This window comes from Aedes aegypti, chromosome 3 (assembly GCF_002204515.2).
Source record: "Aedes aegypti strain LVP_AGWG chromosome 3, AaegL5.0 Primary Assembly, whole genome shotgun sequence".
NCBI classification, from domain to species: Eukaryota; Metazoa; Arthropoda; class Insecta; order Diptera; family Culicidae; genus Aedes; species Aedes aegypti.
In genome coordinates this window covers 311,948,893-311,959,197 of record NC_035109.1, presented here as the reverse complement: position 1 = coordinate 311,959,197, position 10,305 = coordinate 311,948,893, and positions in this window count along the sequence as shown.

Genomic DNA, 10,305 nt, shown 5'->3' with positions numbered 1-10,305 from the left:
CAAAAAAATGTTTTTGAGAAGATAATTTCATATATTTTAATCGCTGAAATTTTTGAAATGTACTTTTTTTTCGTTTTTGAGTTGTGGCCAATTTTGTAAAAAATGTGCAAATGTGCCACTTTGAGCCTTTTCTTTGAAAAATCATAACTCAAGAAAGAAGCATCGTAGAAACAAAGTTTTTTTTATGAAAATGAAAGCAAATTTTTTTTCTCAGGAATAGAAACAAGTATTAACTGGAAAAAGTTTTCCACAAAATTTTCCAACGTTGAGAAAATTCGTAAAGAAAAGCCGGAAAAAACTAGGTTCCAATTAGTGGAAAACTTTCAAAATAGTTATTTATGCAACAAGTTGCAAAATGATGATTTTTTCAGCACGAGTTGTACATTTATCCAACGAGGCTCGCCGAGCTGGATAAATACGACGAGTGCTGAAAAAATCGAGTTTTGCAACGAGTTGCATACAACATTTTTTGCTATTACGAAAAAATACCGTTTCATTCGGATTGAATCTAAAATCACAAACATGCTTCAAGAAAACCCATGTGGACGTATATACGTAGTAATATTTTCCAATCAGGTAGGCTGTGATTCATGCATTCTATATGACTGTCACAAATTTTCACCATCGAAGCTAAAATGACCAAAAGAGAAGCCAGGTAAAATACCGGATAAATTATAAAGTTATTCTTAAGTTGCCAGATTGCTAATACCTGTATCCTGAACCGTGAAGACCCGCGCTTCCCAAACTCGGTTTTTGCGGCGCGAAAAAGCGATCCTGCGAACGGCTGGTGCGTCGCGATATCCGTGTTTGGGAAGCTTTGGTTTAGACGCATTAAGCGCCGGACTTTTTGAGGGTTAAATAGCTTAATTTATTGCCTCATCTACTTTTGCTAGACGATCCTATTCCGAATCAGAAACAGTCACCTGAGTCGGATTTGGATCGTTCAACGGATGTTAAATAAAATGTCAATTATTGAAAAAACCAGAGCAATTCGATTTATGGTTTTCACCAGTCTTCAAAATTGCCTTTGCTTTGCGTTGCTTTGATTCATAAAACAAGGAGATGGAGAATGCGCGATCCTAATTTTTCAATCCAACAAGGCTTTGATTTGATCCTTTCATTTTGGTGAAAATACTGCATCATTTATTTGAATCATTTGTGGCTCATTCAACAAAGTGGACTATGCGGTAGATGGGTCACGAACATTGTTGGTAGGCCTAGCAACCAATACTGTTTTCTTTCCATCGCGATTTCACTAAGTGCGCGTCAATGGACAAGTGAAAATATTTCTCAACGATCTTGAGTGAACAGAGTGATTCTTCCGAAACATCTAAATATTCAGAACTCAACTCATGTTGTTCATCTACGCTGTTGTTGAGTAATGTAATCTTTTTATTACAGCCACAAACAGTTTCAGTTGTCTTTTCCGAAGACATGTTGGCACAAGACAAATGGCACGATGTTTTATTGAATATGCTGCTCATGACATTGGCTTTATGCTCGAACAGAAACACCACCTCTGTAGGGCTTGTGGAGGCATGGATAATTTCACGGAGCCCAAATATTCTTGCCACGTTCAGAACATGGTTCTATGGAATGGACCCTGATCTTCGACACACTGTTATTCAATACTTCACAATATTTTATCTTATGTTTTATGGCAATAAAAATCTCTTGTCTGGAAAAGATCTACCACATTATCATGGAAAAAGTTGTTTTGACATATTACACGCGCTTCTATTTGCACCCCAATTTGAACAAACATATCAAAATTTCTCTTTCAAATTCCGTTTCACCCGATAAGCAAGTTCTATTATGCCTGGATGGTCAAGTTCGACCAGTAACGTCACATATAAGTTATACATTTTGAACTAAACTATTTTTTTCACAGATATAGGTAATCTTTTAACGATTTATGTTACTCAAAAAATTATTAGTTTTCACTCATGATAGATACACCAACTAATTTTTCTCCTTCTGTTCTCCTTGGTATTACGTCCTCATTGATACAAAATCTGTTTATCAGCTTAGTGTTCTAACAGCACTTCTACTGTTATTGACTGAGAACGTTCTTTGTCGACGTTACCATTTTTAGCTTTTGTATATTGCAGGCACGATTATATTTCCCTATTCTTGCTGACGTTTGAATTCACTTTCGATCAAAAATCGTTTCGCCGTCCCGTTTACGTCAGCAAAATATTTTGGGACACGGATTCGAACGAATATGATTCTATTGAAAGTTGGATACGCCGTAAACAAGAATAAGGGTGATAACCTGTGGGAGATTCTACGCCCAGGAACATCAATGAAATCACCAGGAGGCTCAATCGCAGACACCTTCAACTGAAAACCGTTATTGTACACTGTATGTATGCTTACCGAAGTCTAGAGTATGCAGTTTGCTTTGAAATGATTTGAATCAATGATGCATTATTTTTGATCAAGTGAGCACAGGAGCAATTACCGTGAAGGCCCCATACTCTGCGCACTTAAGGATTTTCAAATTTCAAACAGTTGTAATTAATTGAAAACAAAACACAATCCTCTGAAATTTTGGGAGCAAATACTTATTGATTTCATGTATAAGGAAAAAATATAAAAGCTTCACTAAGTAATGATTTTTATTGCAAATTTTTAATTTTTCTCAAGGGTGTCCGTGTTCCTAACTCTGCGCACTCATTTTTGCAATGCTCCTTATTCTGCGCATTCAGGTTCCTAACTCTGCGCACTCGATAGATTATTTATAACAGTCGAAGTATTTTGCTAAAAGCATTACTAGCATTCAAACTCTGAATTAATCTTAATTTTCTTGCTTTATACGGCTTTACGTCCCCAGTGGAGCGTGGAATGTCTCTAACATAGAAGTTTATTAAGTGAAGTGAATTTTATCTTTAATTCAATCCATGATAATTACTGTTACTGAATGCCATTAAGTGCAACTCTCAAAATAATCGAAATCATCATATGATTTCCAAAACATGTAATTAACTTAGTTTTCTAAAATCCAAAGCAACATACAAAAAGGGTACAAACTACGTATTTTTTTGCGTTCTCCCTTGGCGTGTAAAGGAAAATTAGCTTTGACTGTTTATGTATTTTCACTAAAAAATATAAAAACCAAATTTTCTTTTATTCGGTTCGGGTCCGGGTTTGAAGAAAATTAATAAGAACCTGGTTCTGGTTTGTTATATGTGAAACCCGAACATTCCTACTAAATACGAAGAATAGTTTAAGCGAAAGGGTATACCCATGCTTAATGTATTGTTCATCACTCAATAGAGAAGTATCCCCGCCCTGTATAAGCGTGACGTTATTAATGAACGATTCATATTTCATATCAATATGTAGCGCCCCCCCCGGCTTGGTCACTGGTTTTTTTCGGAATATTGATCACTCTGTTTTCTTCTAACAATTTCATTTATTACTAAAAGGTCGTCACAATTCACTAGCTTTCCACCCTTAGAATCGTTCTTAAGGAATCGATTGAGACACTTTCACTTTACCCTCGATTCTGATAGCGTATGTGGGTGGTTCCACCAATTTCCCGAAATATACTTTATCCACCTATACTTTATCCACCTTATATCACTACCAAACACTCTCGACCCGAATTGGCCCGCTCGTCAATTTGGCAGAAAATGCCCACTGAACTTTGAACGAAAATGTCGAAAACGAACGGCACACCTCGTCAGAACTGGGGACCGTCAGAACAGCACGCGTCGTACATCGTCAGAACTGCAACCGGACTCCTCCGGTCAGAACTGCGGACGTCGTACACTTTCTTCACACCGAGGCTCTTCCATCTTGGCGGGTCGGTTTTTAAAGGGTTGATTCCACCCCCTGGCGAGGAACTCACTCTCTGAATTGGTAGAACTTGTCGTCTTGTTCTAACGATCCGTGAGCGATGAGCGTAACAAAATCCGCATGTGAGTCACCGTTCTTCGCGGTTTGTGGTGTGGCTGAAATGAAAAACTTAAGCAAAACAATACGATTACCCGCCGCCTATAGGGCTAAGCAAACCAGAAAGCTGCGTAAGTAAAAAAGTTCTCGCGCACGTTTGTTTGCTTTACTCCATAGCGGTAAAATTATGTCACTTTAAATTCGCCACTGTCGGCCAAGGTAAAACAAACAAAAGCAAATTGACTTCTGGTTATTTGCAGTTACGCAACAAACCACTGCAACGAGGAAGCATCCGTTACTTTGCTTCGTCAGGCTAATTGCAAGAAAACCATCATTTCCCGGATACGTAGAAAGTACCGTATCATGATGCTAGGCTGGTACATACGCCCCAACCATTCGAGTTTTTAATTAAATCCTTTTGAATTAAAAACACGGAGAAGGCATATTTGGCTTGCTAGAATAATTATTGTTGGTACATGTAAAATCCCTACTCTAACTATTTTTGGTTCTAACATTTAAAACGTTAACTGATTCCTTCGCTATGTACATTATAAAGAATTTGTGTTCCTATATCTCTAACCGCTGGGTCATCCTTCGTTGTGCCCACTGTTGTGTCCACCATCCATTTCTGTCGACTCCTTTCGTCTTTTTCCTAGCTTCATTTCTGAATCTTTGATCTCAATGGTAATCGGCATCTAATTTCCTTCGTGACTTGATGTAGCCTATTGTCCCATTTTTGTCTATGTTGATGACTTTTCGTAGTATCATGAACAACTGAGGTGAATTTGTCCTCTGTGCACGAATTGTTGTCGGCACCAATGGCCTTTCTTGTCTAAGCTATGTTCGATTTGTCCGTTATATCATATTGGCTTTTCTGACCAAGTTCAAAGTAAAATTGTTTACTTAAGACATTAATATGTCAATTTTTTTTCTTTGTTACCTTGGATAATCGTTATCTTGGATAACCGTTATCTTGGATAATCATCTATTATTCAGCTCCAGCTTGTCACATCTCCATTTCGTGCTATGTTTACGTCATCACTCCTGCCTTTTACATCATCTACCTCAACATCAGAATGGTTATTCGATCAAGACGCGACGGGTGTTGATTTGTACGAATTCTAGATGTCAACCATTACACGTTCGTTGTTCCACTGTCTTCCTTCTTTGGCGCTCCCGATGATTACTTTCACTCTCCTTCGGTGGAACAGTGTACACTCCAAAGGACTACTGCTGCCTATGACCTATTTTCCTATTCTATATTATTCTATTGTATTTTATTCCTACTATATGGTAGAACTATTCATATCTACTATCCTACTATCTACAGTTTGGTGAGTCCCAATATATATATATTTTTTTTCTATTATTTATTTGTTGTGTTTTTTTTTTTGGAAATCTCACATCTTTTCGTTTTGCTCAGTTTTAAAGGATTTTAATATCTTTTGTGGATTTTGTTGGTCTCTTTTTCCTTTTTGTTTTTGTTTTCGCTTGAGCTTACAATATTTATACATTATCTTTCATACCTTCTACGTGTAATATATACAACTTTAAATATGTCAAAGAATAGTGTTTTTCTAGCATTATTTGTATGACGAAGTAAAATAAATCATTTTCTTAAAATTTCGTGAAACTTTCGACCTTAAGTCAATTTGTTTTTAGTTTGTTTTGTTTTTGCAGTTCAAGTTTTGATTTATTAATTTTTTTTAAATTTCTCAAGTTGTAAAATTTTTCATTTTCTTATATCTAGGATACCTTCTTTCTGTACTGATCCGTCATCCGTCTCCATCTGTAAGGTTTGTTCTTTCTCGCTTGGTGACCTCCCCCCTTTCTTTTGAGGTTGCAGGCAGGATCTGTGAATGAAAACCTCGTTTGCTCATATTAATTCAAGGTATAAAAATGGTTTATCCCAAAGTGTGTTTTCAATTTCCCATAATTTCTTTTAAATTTGCAGGGGCTTTTTGTAAACCCTCTCTTAATTCTCTTAAGTTTTCATATTTTCATCATATTGATCCTCTACTATTACATTCATATCCAGAGTATGTATTTCAGGACCCCAACCAGTTTCATATTCTTTTCCCTTATGGATCTTCTTATCAATGTCATTATTCCTGCTATTCCCATTTTCATTGCGAAGAGTGTCTTTTTCCTCTTCGATGCTTTGTTATTCTTTGAAGGGTGTCTTTTCCTCTTCATATGTATATTCTCTTTATACTCTTTCTATTCCCATTTATATTGCTTTTCATTGCGAAGGGTGTCTTTTTCCTCTTCGATGCTTCGTTATTCTTTGAAGGGTGTCTTTTCCTCTTCATATGTATATTCTCTTTATAATCTTTCTATTCCCATTTATATTGCTTTTCATTGCGAAGAGTGTCTTTTTCCTCTTCGATGCTTCGTTATTCTTTGAAGGGTGTTTTTTCCTCTTCATATGTATATTCTCTTCATAATCTTTCTATTCCCATTTATATTTTCCATATTTCCCACTTTTCCAGAGGATAACGACCCTTACAGAATAGTTTCCTATTCTGGTTTTTCCAGCCCTTCGGTACGTTCAAAACTGAGTTTGACGGACGCATTCTTGTTATAATTAGCTGTAGGCACGTCACTTCTCTGGTTGATGTCCCACGCCCCTAATTTTTCATTTTCAAGGTTCAACTGTTATTCCTTTGTTCAAATTTATCTTTAGTATATTATGTTTTTTTTCTCATTTTACCACTTTACTCGGAGTGGTGTTATTTTCATTGTCTCTTTGTTTTCAGGATTTCTTGACATTGGCGATATTGTTTGTGTTATAATTTCTATCGCTACTTCTTTTTCTGGTGTTGGATCCATATAGGTTTCTCCCATTTCTTGTACTAATGAGCGGGGTGGCACTGGTGGCAGAGCCCTTACTTCGTCCAAAATAATATTACCCTGGGGTTCTAGAATGGGATTGCAAAAAATTGTATGCATCTTTTCAATTTTTACATATCTGTCCTCTGGATATCTATACTTTAGAATGAGGTGTTCCAAAACAAGCAAAGTTTGCGTTCGATTGTTTCTGAGCCTTCTGAACCTAGAGAAAATAATACGTACAAAAGATTTACACGGCCGACCGACGCACAAGTCGATTGGTGACCCAAGTAACATTTTTAGTTTTTTAATTTACTACAAGCTGTTGTTACCACCATATCGTTAAAACTCATTTTAGAACTTATTAGCCTTAATAAGCCTTTGATAAAATTCCGTTAAGCCCGAAAAGGCCAACATTGCAGGAGGTTGTTAAGACTATACCTTAAAACCGTTAAACTTCTTAGTTTTGTATCGTATGAATACATCTACCCCTGTAGTATGCTATAAAACATTCATAAGAGCTATTGTATAGTTTATTGAGCTCAACTAGCGGTATTAAATCTTTTTCGATATCCTAATATATATCGGAATAAAACCAATGTTACGAGCTTATGATTGAACAAACACCAACCATAACATTTTTTGATTTTGAAATCATCATGATGTCTGCCGACTCATAATAATCAATTAAAATAAACATTTTTTGTGTGGCAGAAAATTTTCTTACGATCGCGTGAAACTCCTGCCAATAAAAATTTACAGGTGGAATGACATAACATTTTTCGATTTACAACAACGCGCCACAATTACAACATCATTATTGGCTATCCAATATTTTACTCCATTCCATTTTTAGAATGATTTCATGCTCATCTCAATCATAAACTGAAATTTCCCACGAATATTGTAATTATCAATCTGAAACGGCGACAATAAAAATGATTTCCATCCAGTTAAATCTTGCTGGTCTTGTTTGGGATGGTTTAAGATCAATTGGTGATTATTCCGAACAATATAATCATTCATAAACGCTTTTGATCTTAAGAACCCGTGCACAAAACCCTCACTGGCTAAAATATTCCTAAATCAGAATATTTGTTCTGCACTTAGACATATTGTTTTTTTTTTTTTTTTTTTTTTCAGATACCACTAATGGAAGTCTAAGTTAATCTATTTTGCAAATGTAGTACAGCTAAAAAGTATAAAGTTCAATGTTTAAAACTAATTGAAATTAGTAGACATATAAAACATTATCCTAACGGAATTAGAAAGTAAAACGAAGCACTTCCTCCAAATTTGTGCGGAAATGACAACAAAACTCATTGATAATGCATATGCCTAGCCATTTATTTTCAGTTTTATTCCAATCCTAACTATTGTTCCAGTAAGCCGGTTTTTCTCCTCCAACCTAATTGCCATCGAAAGATATAGGTACAGAGCCTTCTGTGTAGTCAACGCTTTGCACGCATCTCTCAAAAACTCATAGCCTAATTTAGGTTTTAGAACCTTTTTAACCTACCGCTAAATCAGAAACAGTATTCTGGTACTATTTCAACCATATAGTTAACCTTGTTTTATCTGTTGTTTTTTCAGTATTACTGTGTAAGAAAATATCAATGAGCTTCATAATATTCATTCAATGGTAAAACCTTCTCTAGTTTTTTTTTCGTTTCATCATTCTTGACATTGTAGTTTTGTTTAGAACCATCTTATTACATTCCTCTGCTGTTTTGTCGTAATTGCTAGTTTATGTAATTTGTATTATTTTTATTATTAAAACTTTTTATATTTATTTGGCTTTTCAGCTTCTTGCTTTATTCTGGTTATATTTAATGTGTCTTGAAAAGTTCATCATGAGTCATAATGTTTTAACGTCATTTGGGACGCTTGTTTTATATCATCATTTTTTTTTGTTCATATTAGGGGAATTGGTGAGACGTTTTCATTTGGGATGTTTGACAGTAAGGAATTGGGATATAAAATAATATTACAGTTGAAAGTTCTGCTCAATTACAGATAAATCTGGTTGTTTTTGTTAAAATACTTTGTATTCTTTGTTGTTCAAATATCCGTAGTATATGTTTTTAATGTTTGTGTAATGTTTGTAATTTCATGTGCTGATTTTGAATCTGAATTGTTTACTTGTGCTCCGAATACAAATCCAATGATATTAGATAAGCGAATATTATACTTTCAACGAGAATCTTTTTAATCTGCACAATTGGAGTATTGCAATTGTTGATAAAATTGAAATCTACAACATTGATTAACTGGTTGCCTTCAATAGCGATTGTTTTGTATAGGATTTCAAAACGTGTGCTACCTTGGTGGTGGATCTCTCGGTGGTGCTGGTTACATTGAACGACTACTACATCTAGCTGTTTATGCTGTTGTTGATTGTAGATAAACTGATCCAGAGAGAACATGTTCCACCACCGGCTGTTGCTGTAAATTGCTTGTAATTCTTTGTATTTCTTCACTGTGATCTCTTTCTTAGCATTCTGTTCGCCGATGTTACTGATATTAATCGGAACAAAAGCTGATAGAGATTGTGAACGCATATCGAATACAGTCACTGCAACGATTATAGTGATGGTTACTAACAGTTGGCCAGCAACCGGGTGATTGGCCACGGACCAAACATCGTCGCCACAGTATCGACTGAAGAAATCATCTAGAAAAGCTTTGCTCCACAGTCGTAGAGCGAAACAGAAACGTGCGATGATCGGTAATTTATCATTATCAACATAATGATATTGATAACCACACGCAGACTGCATTTCAATAACATGCATCAGACAGTTGAGATTTAAGAAGGCTTTAACATGATTTAGCATAGTCTTAGAAGTTTTACTTATGCCTTGACAAGACAAGCAAGATGAAATCTTGTAGCTATCTACAAAGCATTTAAAAGTGGGTTGTACCGAAAAGAACGTTTGGCACTTTGCAATGCTTTATTAAATTTGTTAGGAATGAATACATCTCTAATATAACCTCCATAAATAACATCTAAGATCAAAAAGCACTGAAATTGTTACTTGAGGAGGGAAATTTGACTGCCCCATCTTTCCATTGGCGTAAAAATGCACTCGTTTTCTGTGCTGCTTTTCCAACACTTGTGTGAGAGATTTGCGTGTTTGTTCTTTACTTTCTGTTTGCTTTAAATATATTTGATTGGTTTTGAGATCGTTCCTTATGCAAATTTATGAACTTCAACTGTTCCATCATTATCGGTTGGCTTTAATGCAGTAATTATAAGTGTGTGTACATTGTTTTGAGTTTCTAAAAACCTGTACTTTTCGCGAATCTTAACTCGATTTGCAGCTAAACAAAAAAGAAGACATGCTAATAAATAGTCGCTACAGCTTAATAAAACAACATTGGAGAAGGAAATTTACAGAAAACTTAAAATTTTCGCTACTTTTAAAGATTTTATCACTATCTGCTAAATATGTGGCCTTTTTTTCTTTTTTTTTTTTTGTTTACTTGTGTTTGTGAGTGTTTCTGCTTTAATGTATATATGTATTCGTTAGATGGGAATTCCTCCATATTTTGTTTAAATTATTTACATTC